Here is a 16481-nt window from a genome sequence, read left to right on the forward strand (position 1 = left end):
ACTTGATTCGAATTAAAAACAGATGAAATAATCTCAGACACACTTTTAATTTTTCTCTTGTTTGAAAAGAAAATAAGATTTTAAGGTAAAATGACTTGTTAATGTGGAGATTTCTTTGCAGTTAAAAGACAGATTATGAGATTATTCAACTGGCAGGAGAAGTTAATTTGTATTTCAGCAACAAGGCAATCAAAAGTGTTTTACATAAGAGACAGAAGGCATTAAGAAAAGAAACACAAAGAGAATTTGATGTAATAAAAGGCAGCAGCAGGCAGAATAGTTTGTGTTTTCTCCACCAGGAGGTGCCAGTGTTCGTGTAATGGTCTCTGGGTTTGCAGCAAGCAGGGAAATACTTGAAGCTGCATGATGTGGGACAAAAAGCAGTGAGGACAAGTTAGTAATACCTGGGCAAAAGTAACATTTGACCTGATAATACTATATGACTATTACACCAAATCTGGGACTGTGAGCACGATTAAAGGAGAATCCATCCACCCATATATCTCTCTCCATCTATCCATTTATCCATCCATCCTGTTCAGAGGCAGAGAGAGCAGCCCGCCTCCACAGCCAATCACAAATCAGGAGATCAGATACTCTGAGTGCAGATAACACAGCAGCAGACCCCAGCCATGCGCAGCTGAACTCCTCTTTTTAAATCACATTGATTTTAATGTTTAAACTCAGAGCAGGACTCTGTGTGTGTCTGTATGTTCATTGTGTTGAGGTCTTACACACACACACACACACACACAGAGAAAAAGAAACAGTCACAATTACTAATTACAGCTCACACAGAGAAGAATTATGATGCACTCAATATGGATTAGGCAGAAACACAGAGGAAAGCCCCAGATGGCCACATTAGTCCTATTAGTGTGGAACATGGTATTTACTGTACACATGCTGATAGACCTAAACTCTACTGTCATTCACTGACATTTACTCCGCTGATCTGTTCTCTTGTGTCAGTACTGACCTTAATTATGCTGTAGTGTATTTTAATGTATTGGTTCTATCCCCTATTTTCCTGTACTTTAGTATATTTCACTGTCCTTAACTTTCCCATACTGTTTTCTATAAGATCGTATCATCAAAGAAAAAGAAAATTGTGTTTACTCTATTTTAACATTTTAAAACAATTTCTTTCTGAGGGAGGTGATTAGTAAGATAGAAAAATTTTTAAAATGACATATTTATGCCGGACAAATTATGTCTTTTCTCTAATTTTTGAGTCTTTCTTGTGAAGCACTGAAAAGGCCTGTAAAAACTAATCTGAGAGGGGAAGGCCACTTTTTCACAAGTCAAATGATTTGGGAGCAAATGTTCTTACTTCACTGTCCCTTACTGTCTTTATTGTCATCTACTGATCTATACTGTCCTTTACTGCCCTGTACTGTGCTCTGCTATACTTTACTGTCCTTTATTTGTCCTTTGGTGTACTGTCTCATACTGTCTTCTACTGTTTATCGATGTCCTTTACTGTCTTGTTCTTTCCTTTGCTATCCTCCACCTAAACTGTCCCGTCCTCTAATGCTCTTCACTGTCCTCTTCTGTCCTTTAGCGTCCTGCATAGTCTGATATGTTGATGACAAATCTGAGCTGGCAGCATCACATTTCCCTCAAACTATATATTGCTGATGCAAAATGGTTAAGGACATATATTTAAATGTAATATGGTTTTCCCTAACAGGAAAAGAGCAACTTCCCTAAAACTCTATTAGTTCTCTCTGTTTTGTGCCTGTGATATTATTTCTCAAAATGAAGACCACATTTCCCATGAATCCAGTGGGTGTCTTCCCGTCCTTGCTTGTCATTTTTACCGACACAGACAAGCCGTTAATAGTGATGTTTTCTCAGTCTTTCCAACTCTTTTTCCAAAGATTCTGCAGGTTTGTGGTTTGTTTGCAAAGTCCAGCACCTTTTTCTCCTCTGTAGCATGAAGCAATCCATCAGATCTGCTGCCAAAACCAACCTGCTACATGTGGCGCAGAGGTCTATCCAGGCTGATAGTCCTCACAACAATGCTCTCATTCATTCAGCCGTTATACATTATTTAAAGGTAGATGTCCATGTGTTTTTTGATGATAAAGTAGAAGCACTAGATTTTCTTTATTTTCATGTTGGTGTAGTATTTCACGGATCCTCCTCAAATTTAAAGGTCCCATATTGTATAAAGGTAGATGTCCATGTGTTTGTGATTATAAAGCAGGTCTAGGTTCTATATTAATACTGTGAAAGCATCAAAGCCTCAGTCCACAAAGAAATGCACACAGCCTGTATTCAGAAACTGAGCCTGAAAACGAGCCGTCAGGACTTCTGGAACTTGGTGATGTCACAACAAAGCAGTCACCGCTTTCAGCCATAACCCCAAGCCCCACCCACCTGGACCCACTGTCCAATCTTGCAGGATTTGGTTTCTCTGAGTGTTGACCTGAAATCTGTTATATTTTCATTCAATCACTTAGAAAACAGTCAGCCAATCAGAAGAGAGGCTCGGAGTCTCTCCTCTGATTGGCTCGTTGTTACTAGAGTTCCAGAGAGAAGCTACAAAATATTGAAAGAAAACCTCAAAATACCATATTTTCCACTAAATACGTTCCCAATTAGATAAATACGTCTTTCCACACTGTCTGACAGCATCACTTAGTTTTTATAAGCTTCCTCGCCTATTGCTTCTACCTAAGATACTGTTTGATACACTCCTGATTCAAGGAAGCTTAAAACGTCTTTTGCCTCCTTTTATATTTATTCTTCTGACATTCACTGTTGTTAAAGTTGAGTTCTCAGCTACAGTTTCAATCCAACCTCCTGTTTTTATCGAACAAAAGTTGACTGTACAAGCATGAATTTATAAAGCAGCTCAGTGCGTCTGAACAATAAAGTCACAGATTTCAACACAAATCATCAATCTTTGGCTGTGTCAGTGCAGAAAATATGAACTTTGGCTGCAGGTTTGACACTGACTTTATCATTTCCTCTGAGGGTTCACACTGTAGGTGCATGATCACAAAAATAGTTTGGTATTTTTGTGAGCAGAACCACAAGAGTTCTTTTGGTGGGTTTCCTTATGCATTGCACTAAATTAATCCTCCTGCAAGAGCTCAATGTGAGCAGCAGAAAAATCCAGCAAAGCCCCCCCCCCCTCCTCTAATCAGGTCCTCTCTGTAAAGAAAGTGAATTTGCATGACATCAGGTGAAAAAAATCTTCTTATTCTTGCACAGTGATTTATATTGGTCTTGAGTGTCTGTATATTTTCTGTTCATAAAACCCATGTTTTTAATTAGATGGTTTTTTTTCAGTTTCTCAGTTATACAGACAGAGTGAAGGGCTTGTAATTGCAAAACGTTATTCTTTTGTACAGAGCATCGATACGGGACTGAGGGACGGAGCCTGTACTCTTTTTACACATGTTGCCATGGAAACCAGCCCAGCAGCCAACCAGCTGCTGCAACAATCCAGACCCCCCCTTCCTCCTCCTCCTCCTCCCAGCCATTTTTTTACACACACACACGACCCCCCCCACATCTTGTCTGCACATTCATATTGCATACCAGCACACAGATTTTTGTAAGCCGTGTGTTTTTACAATAAAAAAAAAAAACATACAAATTAAACTAAAAAGCAAAGACACACATTCACCTTCTACCTGAATACAACACATGCACACACACACACACATGCGTGCACACACGCGCACGCACACACGCACACACACACACACACAAGCAAAGATTTGCAGTGCAGCGAGCTGATGCATAACTAAACTGTGACATGGCTGTGCAGCAGTTGATGAGACAGAATGGAGGAAGGAAATGAGTCAGCTGTTAAAGAGCGAAAAATAACCACAACATTTTAAAGGCAGGTAAAGTGAAATCAGGCAAAGCGGATGAATATAATGCAGGTGCAAGATGAGAGAAGCAAAATTGGCCAGTTTACAGCCACAGGAAAAAAAAATGCATGTGTGCACAAATAGAGCACGATGATTGCACTGCTTTTGCATTAAACATCTGGGCTGAACGCTCTGTGTGTGCAGCACAATACGCTGTAGGAGGACAACTGGTGGTGTGAAGAGGAGTGTGGACGTGAGTGTGCAACCGAAATAAAAAGAAAACACAAAAAATATGAGACAAAGTAAAATGCTTGAGAAACATAAATAATTTATTATAGGCACCATACACGTCTCTGCATGAAGTGGTGGAAGTAGCTAGTATTCAGATCCTTCACTTGAGAAAACATCATACAAGCCGTGCAATCAGTATTTTACCAAAGCAAAACAAAACACCAAAAGTAAAAGCAGAATACATCATATATAGTATAATATATCTTATGTTATTATATTAATATTATTAATATTGATGTATTGATTTGTGAGCAGCATTTAATGTTGCTGCTGGTCAAGTGGAGTTACTTAATGTATACAAATGTCTCTTCTCCTGAAGTGACTGTGCTGTACTGTAGCTGCCAAACTAGAGCTCTGCCAAAGTCAGTGTCAAACAACATACACCAGACCTCATAGAAAAAAACTGAAGTTCATAGTAAATGATTCAGCTCTGCCCACACAAACAAACAAACAGACACAGGTGAAAATATAACCTCTTTGGCAGAGGTAATTACTGTACTAATACTACTACTGTATCATATTCTCCTCTAAATTATAGTAAGTAGAGGTGTAAAATAGCACAAAGAGGAAATACAAATAAAGAACAAGTTCCCCAACATTTAATTACAGTACTTCTGTGTTAGTACAAAGTAAATGTACTTTACTTTTCTTTCCTCCAATGTGTACACAGTATCATTAAACTAGCAAATAGCCTGTACTTCTCTACACGTTTTCTGTGTCTTGTTTGCTTTGAATGTGAACGCATCACCAAGTCACTGAAAAACACTAATATTAAAATGTCAAATTAAAATCCAGTGGAATCAGACCGAAGAAATACATTTCAGATTCAACTTCAATTTTGTTCTAGAAGAAAATGTAATACTTTAACTAATACTAATTCATAGTGGGCTTGGGGCGTGGCTGAGAGCGGTGACTGCTTTGTTGAGTCCTGACGGCTGGTTTTAAGGCTCAGTTTCTGAATACAGGCTGTGTGCATTTCTCTGTGGACTGAGGCTTTGATACTTTCACATTATTAATATAGAACCTAGACCTGCTTTATAATCACAAACACATGGACATCTACCTTTAGACTGGATGAGACGTTTAAATTTGAGGAGCATCTATGGAACACTACACTAACATGACACTCAAGAAAATCTAGTGTGAAGAAGAAAAATGTCTTTGCAGGTTTTACAGACTCATTTTCTGCAGTTTTGTTCAGACAGAAACTTACAGCGTATCAGAAGTTGATGACACTGGTGGTCAGATATCTGATATTGGAGAAAAGTTGAGGATCAGCCAGATACATCGGCCCGGTCTTATTTGTTATGCATGCTAATGTGACGTCTGTGACTCGGGCGAGGTTTTAAATTTCCCTGACGCAGCAAGGAAAAGGAGAGCTGTGTTAAATCGACCTTCCAGAGATAGACACCCCCCCCCCACCCACCCCCGCCCCCGCCCCAACCAGCCATCAGCACGGGTCTGGTCTCACATTACTGACAGCCCTGCCGCTCACACACACACACACACACACACACACACACACACACACACACAGCGTTAAACCCTCTCTACAGTGTCGAGATTACCGTCCTTGATAATCCCCTCATTTTCTTTTCAGCGCGGTGAAGTGGCTGATGGGTCCACCTGAAACATCTTACTGCGTCAAGCGAAGTCAGACTCTGACTTTGTTGGTTTGGTGATCGTTGAGAGATCCAGAGGTGGGAATTAACTTTAAGTACAGTACATTTACTCAAGTACTGTACTTCAGTCTTTGCTCCACAGTATTTATCTGATGTCTTTAGCTACAGACATTTTTTTATATTTTAAATTTCAAGATTTTGAATTGAGAATTTTCCCATTTTTGTGTTGCTGCTCTTACTCTTAAGGAAAGAAAGCAGGATGGAGAACAGACCCTCCTCTGGTTTCTGTTACTCCTACCTAACAATATGTGGGATCAATTTGGTGTCTGATTAAAAATGTGGTGTCGGTCAGTCAATGTCATCCACGTCTGATATGATGGCTATGAGGCAGTTTGATTGATTACATACTGTATGCATCATACGGATCAATAATACCCTGGAAGACAAAGGGAAACCTTAATCTGGAGTAAATTCCAATCAGAAATGTCAATTACAACCAAGTGTGAATATGTTATTATAGTATTAGATTTTTTGTGGTCCTGGGTGAGATATTGGATCGGGGTCCTCTACATCTTAATGACACAGCAGAATGTGTTTGTTAATAGTTTTTAGGTATAACAAATAACTGTTAATGCTTTGATTGTAAATTAGCTGGTGAGCTGTTGAGTTTGCTCTTTTCCCTACAAATAAACAAATCCACAAACAAAGAAGATGCCAATTATATCAGAGGGAAAAAGGTTTATCCCCTCTAATCTCAGCCCCTGGAGTCTCTTTGGCACAATCTCAACTGCCCCCTGTTGAGCACATTTTTTTTTTTTAAACACATAAAATCAGCTGCTGCTAAAGGCAGTAAATGGACAAATATGTGCGTCACCAAAATAAATGTCCCTCAGAGGGTCTATGATAGAATCTGCATTTACATCCAAAGCATTTTCATGCATTTACCCTGTACTCATGTCAGCCAATCGGAAGAGAGACTCTGAGCCTCTGTTCTGATTGGCTGACTGTTTTCTGAGTGATCCAATAAAAATATAGCAGATTTCAGGGAAACACTCAGAGAAACCAATTCCTGCAAAGTTGGATGGTGGGTCCAGGTGGGCGGGGCTTGGGGCATGGCTGAAAGCGGTGACTGCTTTGTTGTGACATCACAAAGTTCCAGAAGTCCTGACGGCTGGTTTTAAGGCTCAGTTTCTGAATACAGGCTGTGTGCATCCACGATTTTGGAAATAACCTTGAAAAAAAAGTTGCAGGTCTGAAGTAAGGGTACAACGAGCCATCCCAGGTTATTCTAATCCTTATTTTTAAAAACCTCTCTCAGGGTTTGTGTAGAGTTCAGAGTCCCGTCTTACATTTTTCTACCCTGAGCTCTCAGGAAACTGTCAAGTTGTCATGTGGCTTTACTTTCAACTTTCATTTTACAGAGAACAGGGAGGTACCTTTTTTAAAAATAAAATGTAATCCATCACAAATTATATCAAACACAAGTCACAGCTCTATCTGCCCATCCAGCAGCCTCACATGGAGAAGCTCTGGTGCAAATTTCATTAATTCAGCAGAAGTACCAGACTCTGCAGGAACACTGAAACTCACTTACTGGATTTCTATTTTTTGCATGAGTATATTAAAGTTACAGTTCCTAAAAGTAGTAGTGGTTCTGTTGTTTCATTCTATGGTTAAAAATAAAGTTTTTTGCATACATTGTGTTTTTTGCCTGAAACTGAGATGAAGGCGTTAATAAGTGATAAGATGATTTTTTTTTTTGGCATTTCCTGTGTCAAATTATTCAACGTGAATTCCCATGTAGGCAGACTGCTCGGCCAACTCCTAATTATACATTTCTTTTTCTTTTCTTTTTTAAATTCCCTCCCATGCCGCCCACCCGCAGCACTCAAACACACTTCTCTCTTCCCACACCAGTCCTGTTGTGTCCCAGTACTCTACTGTCTCTCTTCAAAGCACCAATTTATTTCCATTTTTATCATTTCATCCATTCCCCCAATGATAACATCAATGAATGCATTACCTTTTGAAAGAGAGATGAAGGCAGCAAAAAAGAGAGATGAATTTATACTGTCTCTCTGCTTCCCTCTCTCTCTCTCTCCCTCTCTCTCCGCATATCAGATGTAGGCCTATGCCTCGCTTGGTCGAGCCGGGCATATGGAAATGGAGCTGTAGCAGATGGGAGGGAGTCCCACAGGCAGTCCAGATGACTAATGAATAATGAACAATGGAGAGGAAACTGTTCTGTCGTATAAACAGAGGTGTGATGTTCAAGATAGGCCACCGTTCGGCCCCTGCTAAACATTAATCAATACTGAATCGTGTCCCAGTGTCTGAATCACACGAGTGCGGCATCAATTTGCCTCCACTCAGACGTCTATTAGCTTATCAAAAGCTCAGGGAGCGCATAATTTATGAGACATGCCTTGCTGGATTCAGATTGCGATCTGTTGATGCGGGGGATACACGAGTGTCTCGGTGCAATTCATTAGAAATAAAGACAGATTATTCCCAGAGGGCAGGAATGTGGAGAAGTTTGGAGGAGTGAGCAGGCTGTTAAAAAACGCTGCTGCTGCTGATGATGATGCCTCTTTTTTTGAATTTTTTTATTTATTTTTTTTATTATTCCTTAGGATTCAGGCCAAGTGTGGAGGATCACATGGACAGACTCCATTGCAGCTACTGAATTATACAGTTTGTTCAGAATCCAATGTGAGGTTTTATTGTCTTGGCAGGAAAACAATCAGATAGTCTTATTTCTGCTGCTGTTTTCAACACATGTACGTTGAAAAATTGTGGTGACACGTGTTTGAATCTGCTGCTGTGTTTGTAATGAAGACATCACCCACACATCAACTCACCTGCACTGACCTCCATCACCTGGAAAGTCAGGATAAAGCACAAAATGCCACAATGACATCCATCCCAGCTGCCTGTTATATCATCAAAAAGCAATATCATGATCATTTTACATAATTATCTCCATTTAAAATAAAAATAAATAATTAAGATAAAAATGTGAAAGTTTTGAAATATTTGTATAAATGCTAAATGGTCAAATTTTAAATGCAAAACTGTTAAACTACATTAACCCTTGTTGCACATTGTTCTGAATCAAGATCAATTAAAGTGTGGGGAGGAAGAAGTGTGACTGAGACCACTGGGTGTTGTAGTTTTTAGGTGGTGAACTGCAACCAGAAGCGTGTGAGGGAAAACCTGTTCTGAATCCAGTGTTTCTGGTTCCCGGCCAGGGGGCCTTTGTTCACGTTACACATTTCTCTATCTGCCCTTGTTTCCTGTCTCTGTCTAAACTGTCAAAAGAAAAGAAAAATACCAAAAAAAATCAGGTTTTTTAATGAGGTTTTGGGAGTGGGGAGTAAAACAAAGCCTATAAAACTACTCTAGTTAAACAACCTCTTGACCAAATTTCATGAGGTGACACCTAACCCACCCACATTTGTTGAATGGAGACAATGGGATATTGTTGAATAGGACTAAAGGACTTTGAGCTTAGAATATTTTTATTACTGCTCTCAAAGGCTGAAAACTGTCACGTTCCTGCGAAAATTTGTGGACATTTTAAGCAAACATTAAAATTTCTTTCAAAATAAAATGCAAATCAATGCATGTTTCCTTCCACTCTCTTTATGAAAATGCATTTAAGAGAATATGATGAAATTAAATTGCCATTGAGACACTAGTAATTCACTAATAACAGCTCTGCTTCTTGTCATTCTTCTGTATTTGCAGTGGAGTTGAGGCCTTTAACAGTGAATAGCACCATGACATGAATGTCTCTGAAAACAATAGAAGAAGCAGAAGCGGGAGCCACATCATCAAGTTGTATTAAAAATGTAGTCTTCATTTAGTCGTCTTCTGTTTTTTTTAATGTGACACATTCTCCTTCTCAAGTAAATGTAAAACCTTTTCATGAAATTTAAAATGCACTTAAATACAAGTGGATGAAAACGTACCTACTCGTTTGCACAGTGCAGTTTCTGTTCAGTTTCCTGACCATTATTCCCACTTTTACATAAGCTAAGGAGCCACTGCCACTAGGGGGGGCCCTAAAAAGCAAATTGCAGGTGTCACTTGTTCATTTAGTTCTTCAATTTTCATGTTTTTTATTATTATTATCCCCTTTTTGTACTGTTATATTTGTGCTTTCTCCAAGAAGCGTCCATGAATTTATTACACCGACACATATTTGTGATGTCGATCGTCCAGTTAGTTTTAGAAAAATTGAACATTTTTCAAATATTTTAAATAGAAATAAGAAGACGCTTATTTTTCTGGAGACTAGAGTCCTTAAACTTTACACAACTCATTTTTTTTGCATTCATTCTCAGTCCAGCTTGGTCTGGTTTTAGCTCTGATTTTAAAATTGCAGATAGAAAACTGTATCATCAGCATAATAATAATTACATTTGCCCACCAAATCTAAATAGATGATTGTCTTTTTCTCAGCTGGAAAAACCTGCTCTGCTCTTCCTGCCTCTGCTCACACGTCTAACCCACGGCTCTCTGCAAATAGTTCACACATTTTCTTGTCTTGTGCTACAAGGCTTCAAGTCAGACCGTCGACGAGGCAGGTTGAGAGAAACTGGCTACAACAGAGAAGAGAGAGAGAGAAAAAAAAAACGCAACACCTCATCAGAAAAAAGAAAACCTTGTGAGAGGCTGTGAGAAGTGAAACACTGATACAATCTAACAGTGTTTGTAGAGAGGGTGGATTTAGTGAAGCAGTCTGAAGTAGTTCACTGGTGAGCTGAGATCCAGCCTCGTCTTCATCACATCTGATTGTTCTCTCTCTCTGTTCAGCCTTTAAACACTGTGTGTGTGTGTGCGTGCGTGCGTGCGTGCGTGCGTGCGTGCGTGCGTGCGTGTATGTGTTACCATGACCTAGATTTTAAGTCTGCAGTGCAATGCAAGTGATGGTTTGTGTGTGTGTGAAAGAGACAGCTCCGTCTATGGTTAACCATACACCTCGCCTTCCCCCACATCCACTCATACCCACACACACACACACACACACGCATGCACAATGAAATTACTCTCATACACCTGTGTCCTCTCACACACTCTTTTTGTGCTTTGTCTTGTTGTGTCCTCAATATATATATGTGTGTGTGTGTGTGTGTGTGTGTGTGTGTGTGTGTGTGTTGAAACCAATTAATGTGTATCAGTTTGTCACAAACTTGATTCATTGTTTTTCCGTCAACATGCTGTTTTTGTTTTTTTGTCACATTCTTTGCCATGATTGATTACAGCTTCAACTCTGATTGGTTAGATGAATTTAAGTAACGATGATTGACAGGTTAGATTGGACACCTTTGTTTAAACGTATCAAGAGGAGACAGTTTGTTGTTGTTGTTCTTCTTCTGGTGTGTTTTGCAATACTTGCTTTTTATTATATTTGGAGCTAGAGATGCATTTTTGTGTCACCATCAAATTCTGATGGTGTAATAATCTCAGAGATTTGATTGGTTGTTGCACCCACTGGTTATTGTTTACCGCTGAGAGTGTGTGGAATAGAAATGGAAAAGCGGAGCAAAGGTTCCAGGTGAAAACTGGCCTGTTCACAGTTTCCTAGTGTTAAACCCTCCCTGCAGATAAACTCAAGACTGGTTTCAAGAGGACCAAGAATCTATGTGGCTTGTTGTTCACTTCCAGGAAGAGGGTTTATTTGTTGGGCTGAACTTTTTCTTTTTACAAAATACTCTCAGTTTGAAGGCTAACTAGGAAAATGGGGACCTTGGGCAACACTACATCCCTACTGACGCCCCTTCACTCTAATCCAGATCCCCCCCCGGTGTACAGCAGAGCTGTTTGTCTGTATGGTCTGATAAAGGCATTAGGACACAGGAGACACTGTAGAAAATGGTTCAATCTTAAGTTTTGATCAATTAAAAGATAGGCACAAAATCCTGGCCATTCAATTTTTTTAGGTGCTTCCAGTTCCACAACTGTGGCATATCCAAACCCCAACACCCAACAGGCTCAGTACGGTGCTGTAAGCTCCTCTTTGGAACAAATATTCACTAACAGCCTTTTAGTCCTGCATGTCATTTAACGTTTTTAAAGTCAGGCCATGAAATGACACACTAAAAGCAAAAAATGCATAATCATAACATGCAAAATAAAATTGATGTGTTGCTTGTTCTGGAGCTTTCGTCCGTACCACATGGTCTTTAAAGCCCTTACTGATATGTACCTCTTCACGTTGATATGACGGCAGTTTAACTGAATAAGTACCTGAGTTGCTTCAAGGTTAAAGTCATGACTGCAATCGTACAAAGTTGCATTTCAGTGACACTTTCATCACGGTCAAGTCTGAGCTAAATACCGTCAGTTTAATGTGAAGACAGCAGCAGAAGCACAAGGTAAAACAGACATGTCCTGTCCCACCTTTAAGATGACTGTGAGAATTTTATTCTCTCAGTCTTCATCTCTGATTCACACGGAGAATAAAATCAGTTTATTAAACTATGACGCACATGATGTTCTGACTGATTGCAGATGTTTTGCAGACTTGATCAAAACTCTCACAGTGAAGCATGTTGGTGAGACACCTGACAGGCAATCACGACTGTTTCTTCATCACCGCCTCAGCCTCCAGCCTCACTGTCTTCTTACTGTTTCAGTTTTGCTCCGATATATTTTCTAGGATTCGGGACATGATGTCACTATCCTTTATGCAATAATCAATACCGACAGAGACCTAGATCAGAGTCAAGCTGAATGATATGCTACTGTATCATTTAACATGGTGCACAGGCAAACATGCAGCTTGCCAACATAAACCTCCGGGCACATTTGTTATTTGCATTAATGTAATTTGTTGGGGATGAATGTTTGAATACTACAGAGGTGAAGAGTCTCACATGAACTGCAGCAAGAGACGTTTTTTTATTAAATCCACTGAAATGTGTGAAAAGCCTGTTTAAAGTTATTAAACTGTGGCCACAGAAAACACTGGTTCATACAGGTGCATCAGGACCCCTCACACAGTCTGATCAACACTGAAACCTCAGCTCTTATTCAGTTTACATGCAACATTAAAGTGTGGGTAACACCAGCAACGAGGGCTGCCACATGATTCATGGTTTTATCACGATTAAAATCCTATTATTTTGCATTTCAGAACTGTTTTCTCTTGCTTGACAACACGTAACCTTCAGTCTGTCTGAGCTAGAAGCTAATGTTAGCATGTCTGAAGTGTAATTATGAAGACATCTGATCATTTATTTATCCGTAGATGAGCTCTGGGTAAGTTATATTTTTATTTTCCAACTCATTCGATCTTCATCAACGACGATTCAGGCGTTGGATTTAAACACTTTAAATCTTTGCAGGCAGCTTGACAACAAGTAAGGGTCCCTAAAAGGGTCAAAATAGCATCTGGAACGTAGCGCTCTAGAATCTTTGGTATCAGCACCGGTGACGTTGTAAAATTAAGAATTTAAATTGGGTGATAGTACAAACACAGACCTGCTTTTATGCTTTGGTATGTGGGGATGGCAGAACCGGTTTCATCTACACAGCTCACAATTATAGATCATAGTCATTACTCTTCTTTCTTTGTCTTTATATAATTTTAAATTTAATATCTTTGGGTTTTGGTCAAACAAAACATTTTAATTCATCGCCTTTTTTTGCTATTTTTTTCTGACATTTTTAACTTTAATTCAGTTGTTAACAGGTTAATGAATGAAAATAATAAATAATAAAGACACAATCAAATAGACAAAATGCTGCCTTCATTTGTGCGGCCTACAATCTAGTAATTTCTAATCATACACTGTTGCTTCTCGACAGTAATTAAAACCTGCCAATGACTTGTAGAACTTGTCACGCCGGCTTCCACAGCTTGTTTTTCTTTTTTGAATTAAACAGGTTAACAGGTCGTGACAGATTCGACAGATAAAAAAAGAGCCACTGACGGTACAAAACAGGAATGTACAAACACAATGCATTCACGATAAACTGTCAGAGTGCCGAGCCCGGCTCACATCGTCTGCCAACAATCAGGTCCTGATTAAGTCTCAAATATGTGAACTCTAACACTCCACTGTGTGATACTTTTCAGTTTCGGAGTAATATTTCGGAGCTTACCTGCACCAGGAATGCATGATAGAGGAGAAATGTTAACTGTTTGTCGATGTGCACACATCAAACAGTCCCTACTTTAATCCTGCACTTTGATAATCATCATTTTATTCCGTCTCACTGGAGTATTTCGTCAATGACTTCTCTTAAATTGAAGTTCCTCTGCTCTGTCAGTGGTAAAGCAGGTTGAGCCACATTGTGTTTTTAATCACAGCTGCATTTTCTTACTAATATAGTTGTGTCCTCACTATGAACTGCAGCAGAGTCACCAGGAGGCAGTTGAATAACACTGTAGTCACTACAAGTGGATTGCTACCAACATCCATCCATTTTCTATACCTATACCACACACACACACACACACACACACACACACACACACACACACACACACACACACACACACACACACACTTTAGAGTCACCAATCAACTTCATCTGCAGGCACAGGGTTCAAACCCAGAACCTTCTTGCTGTGAGGCGACAGCACGAACCACTGCCTTCCTATCAACATATCAGCACTATTTGCCAAATACATACAAATACATAATGGTGTGTGTGTGCATATATATATATATATATATATATATATTTAGTGTAATTATAATTATTTTTTCTGGCTTTTTATGCTGTTATTTTATAGGTACGGTGAGAGAGACAGGAAAGTTGGAGGGAGAGAGAGAGAGGGGGATGACATGCAGTAAGGGGCCGCGGGGTTGGACTCGGACCCCGGGCCGCTGCGATCGCATAATGTTATTTGGAGCGAGGGTTGATCTTCTTTTCCCTGTTTTATTGAAAACATTTGTGCATCAGACAAACTCACTGAAGCTTTCTCATGTTTTACAGTCTGATCTAATTTATGATAAAAAAAGATAACCCTCACCCTCGCGTTCAGTTTCTAAAGACTGATGCATGAGTCGAAACATTTTCTGCATCATTCTCCTTTCCAACCACCAGACCTCGGCTCTCTTGCTTTCCCTCCCCCTCACTCGTCCTCCGTTGCCCTCCTCCTCTCCTTCTTGAACCTCCGCCTCCCACCTTTTTCCTCTCAGACTCACCCACAGCAGAGTCCTTGAAGCTCTTCACTGAGCCGCTCCAGGATAACGACCCGATGGCAGCGTGTTACTGAAGTGAAGCAGTTAGTGCAGAAAAAGAAATAGTAAATGCAGCCATTACTACGAGATATCACGCGTTCATGGTGGAAAAGTGCACTTTAAAGTGATAGAATCGACGTATTTAAATAAAGTTTTAACCATAGTGAACTTCAATTTTACCAGTGGAATCAGTGGTAACTTTTTGTGTAACCACTCCATGGTGCTTTAGATACAGTCTGTGCTTTCCTACCTTACCCAGAGTGACTCCAGCAGCCCACAGAGAGGGGGCACAAGCTTGTTCCATTCAAGCTGTGGGTTCAGCCTGTAGGAGGAGGGAGCGATAGAGATGTTTTTCCAGTCAAGAAATACTTTGTCATGCATACCACGAAAAAGTCAACACGTCCTCTGACTGCACCGCATTCTTGGAGAGATTAGTGCATCTGTGTTTTTACAACAGGGGTCTGAGATTGAGACCACAACTTATCGCTGTATAGAATTGAACAAAAACCATTTAACCAGAGCTTTCTTGTTCATCGAATAAACAAGAATACAAGTGAGACGCTTCTTCTCCCTCTAAGAGGAAGAAGCGTCAGTCGATCGACGCTGTTCGGACTGTTGGTCGGACAAAACAAGACCTTTAATCATGTCAGCTGGGGCTTTCATTGAGAAAATAAGTAATGGTTAGTTAGCCAAGTCTTGACTGATGAAGACCACTGGGTGTGGTTGAAAGTCAGTCTCACTTGCATTAGTGCACATTTGTTTTTATTTCATAGATTTTTATTTTTTAACCAACTGCTGTGTGTAAAATCTAGAATGGATCTTAATGCTGATTTTAGTTTTCTGATGATATGTTTCAGTATTTTAATACTGTCCAACAGTAATTCTCTGTTAATTCTGAGTCCACCACTGTGGCTAGATTAGTGTTAGTTGTTGTAAGTGATGCATCGATTCAACAAATGGATCATTTATTAATGATTTTATGATTTTCTTCAGTTTCTTCAGTGCAGCTGAGTCTTTTAAGGCCTGCACTATTTTTTTTGGCCGTGCTCTCTGAAGGGCAAACCGTGTAATGTTTGAAAATTACCTCACACATACTGTGTTCTTGGCTTTTCTGTACTTATCTGCCCACTTACATGCCAACACTGTTATATTTAGGATTAGCTAAAATCAGGCTCACCTTACCTCAGGCTTGTTCATTGTGTAACATCATCAATCTGTTGGATCTATTGAAATATTGGAAATATTTGGACATGATGTCAGTTTGTCTCACTGGCTCGTTTTCCACAAAAACCGATGCAAAGTCAGAGATGAATCCTAAATGAAATGTGGGCTGTTGATGGATTGATCCTCTAACAAACACAAAGACGAGCTTTGATGAGTCGGAGTCTTGACAATGTGACTGACAAGATATCTGATATCCTGTCAATATTATTGAACCATGGTATCCGTCACTGCCTTTCTAACTGAAACTATTAAAACCACAGCAGCTGAATATGAGAGGTGAGCTCGCTGTCTGCTTTCATTCAGGGCTT

This window comes from Trachinotus anak, unplaced genomic scaffold (assembly GCF_046630095.1).
Source record: "Trachinotus anak isolate AG129_WGS33_773 ecotype Australia unplaced genomic scaffold, CSIRO_AGI_Tana_v1 ptg000018l, whole genome shotgun sequence".
In the NCBI taxonomy this organism is placed as follows: domain Eukaryota; kingdom Metazoa; phylum Chordata; class Actinopteri; order Carangiformes; family Carangidae; genus Trachinotus; species Trachinotus anak.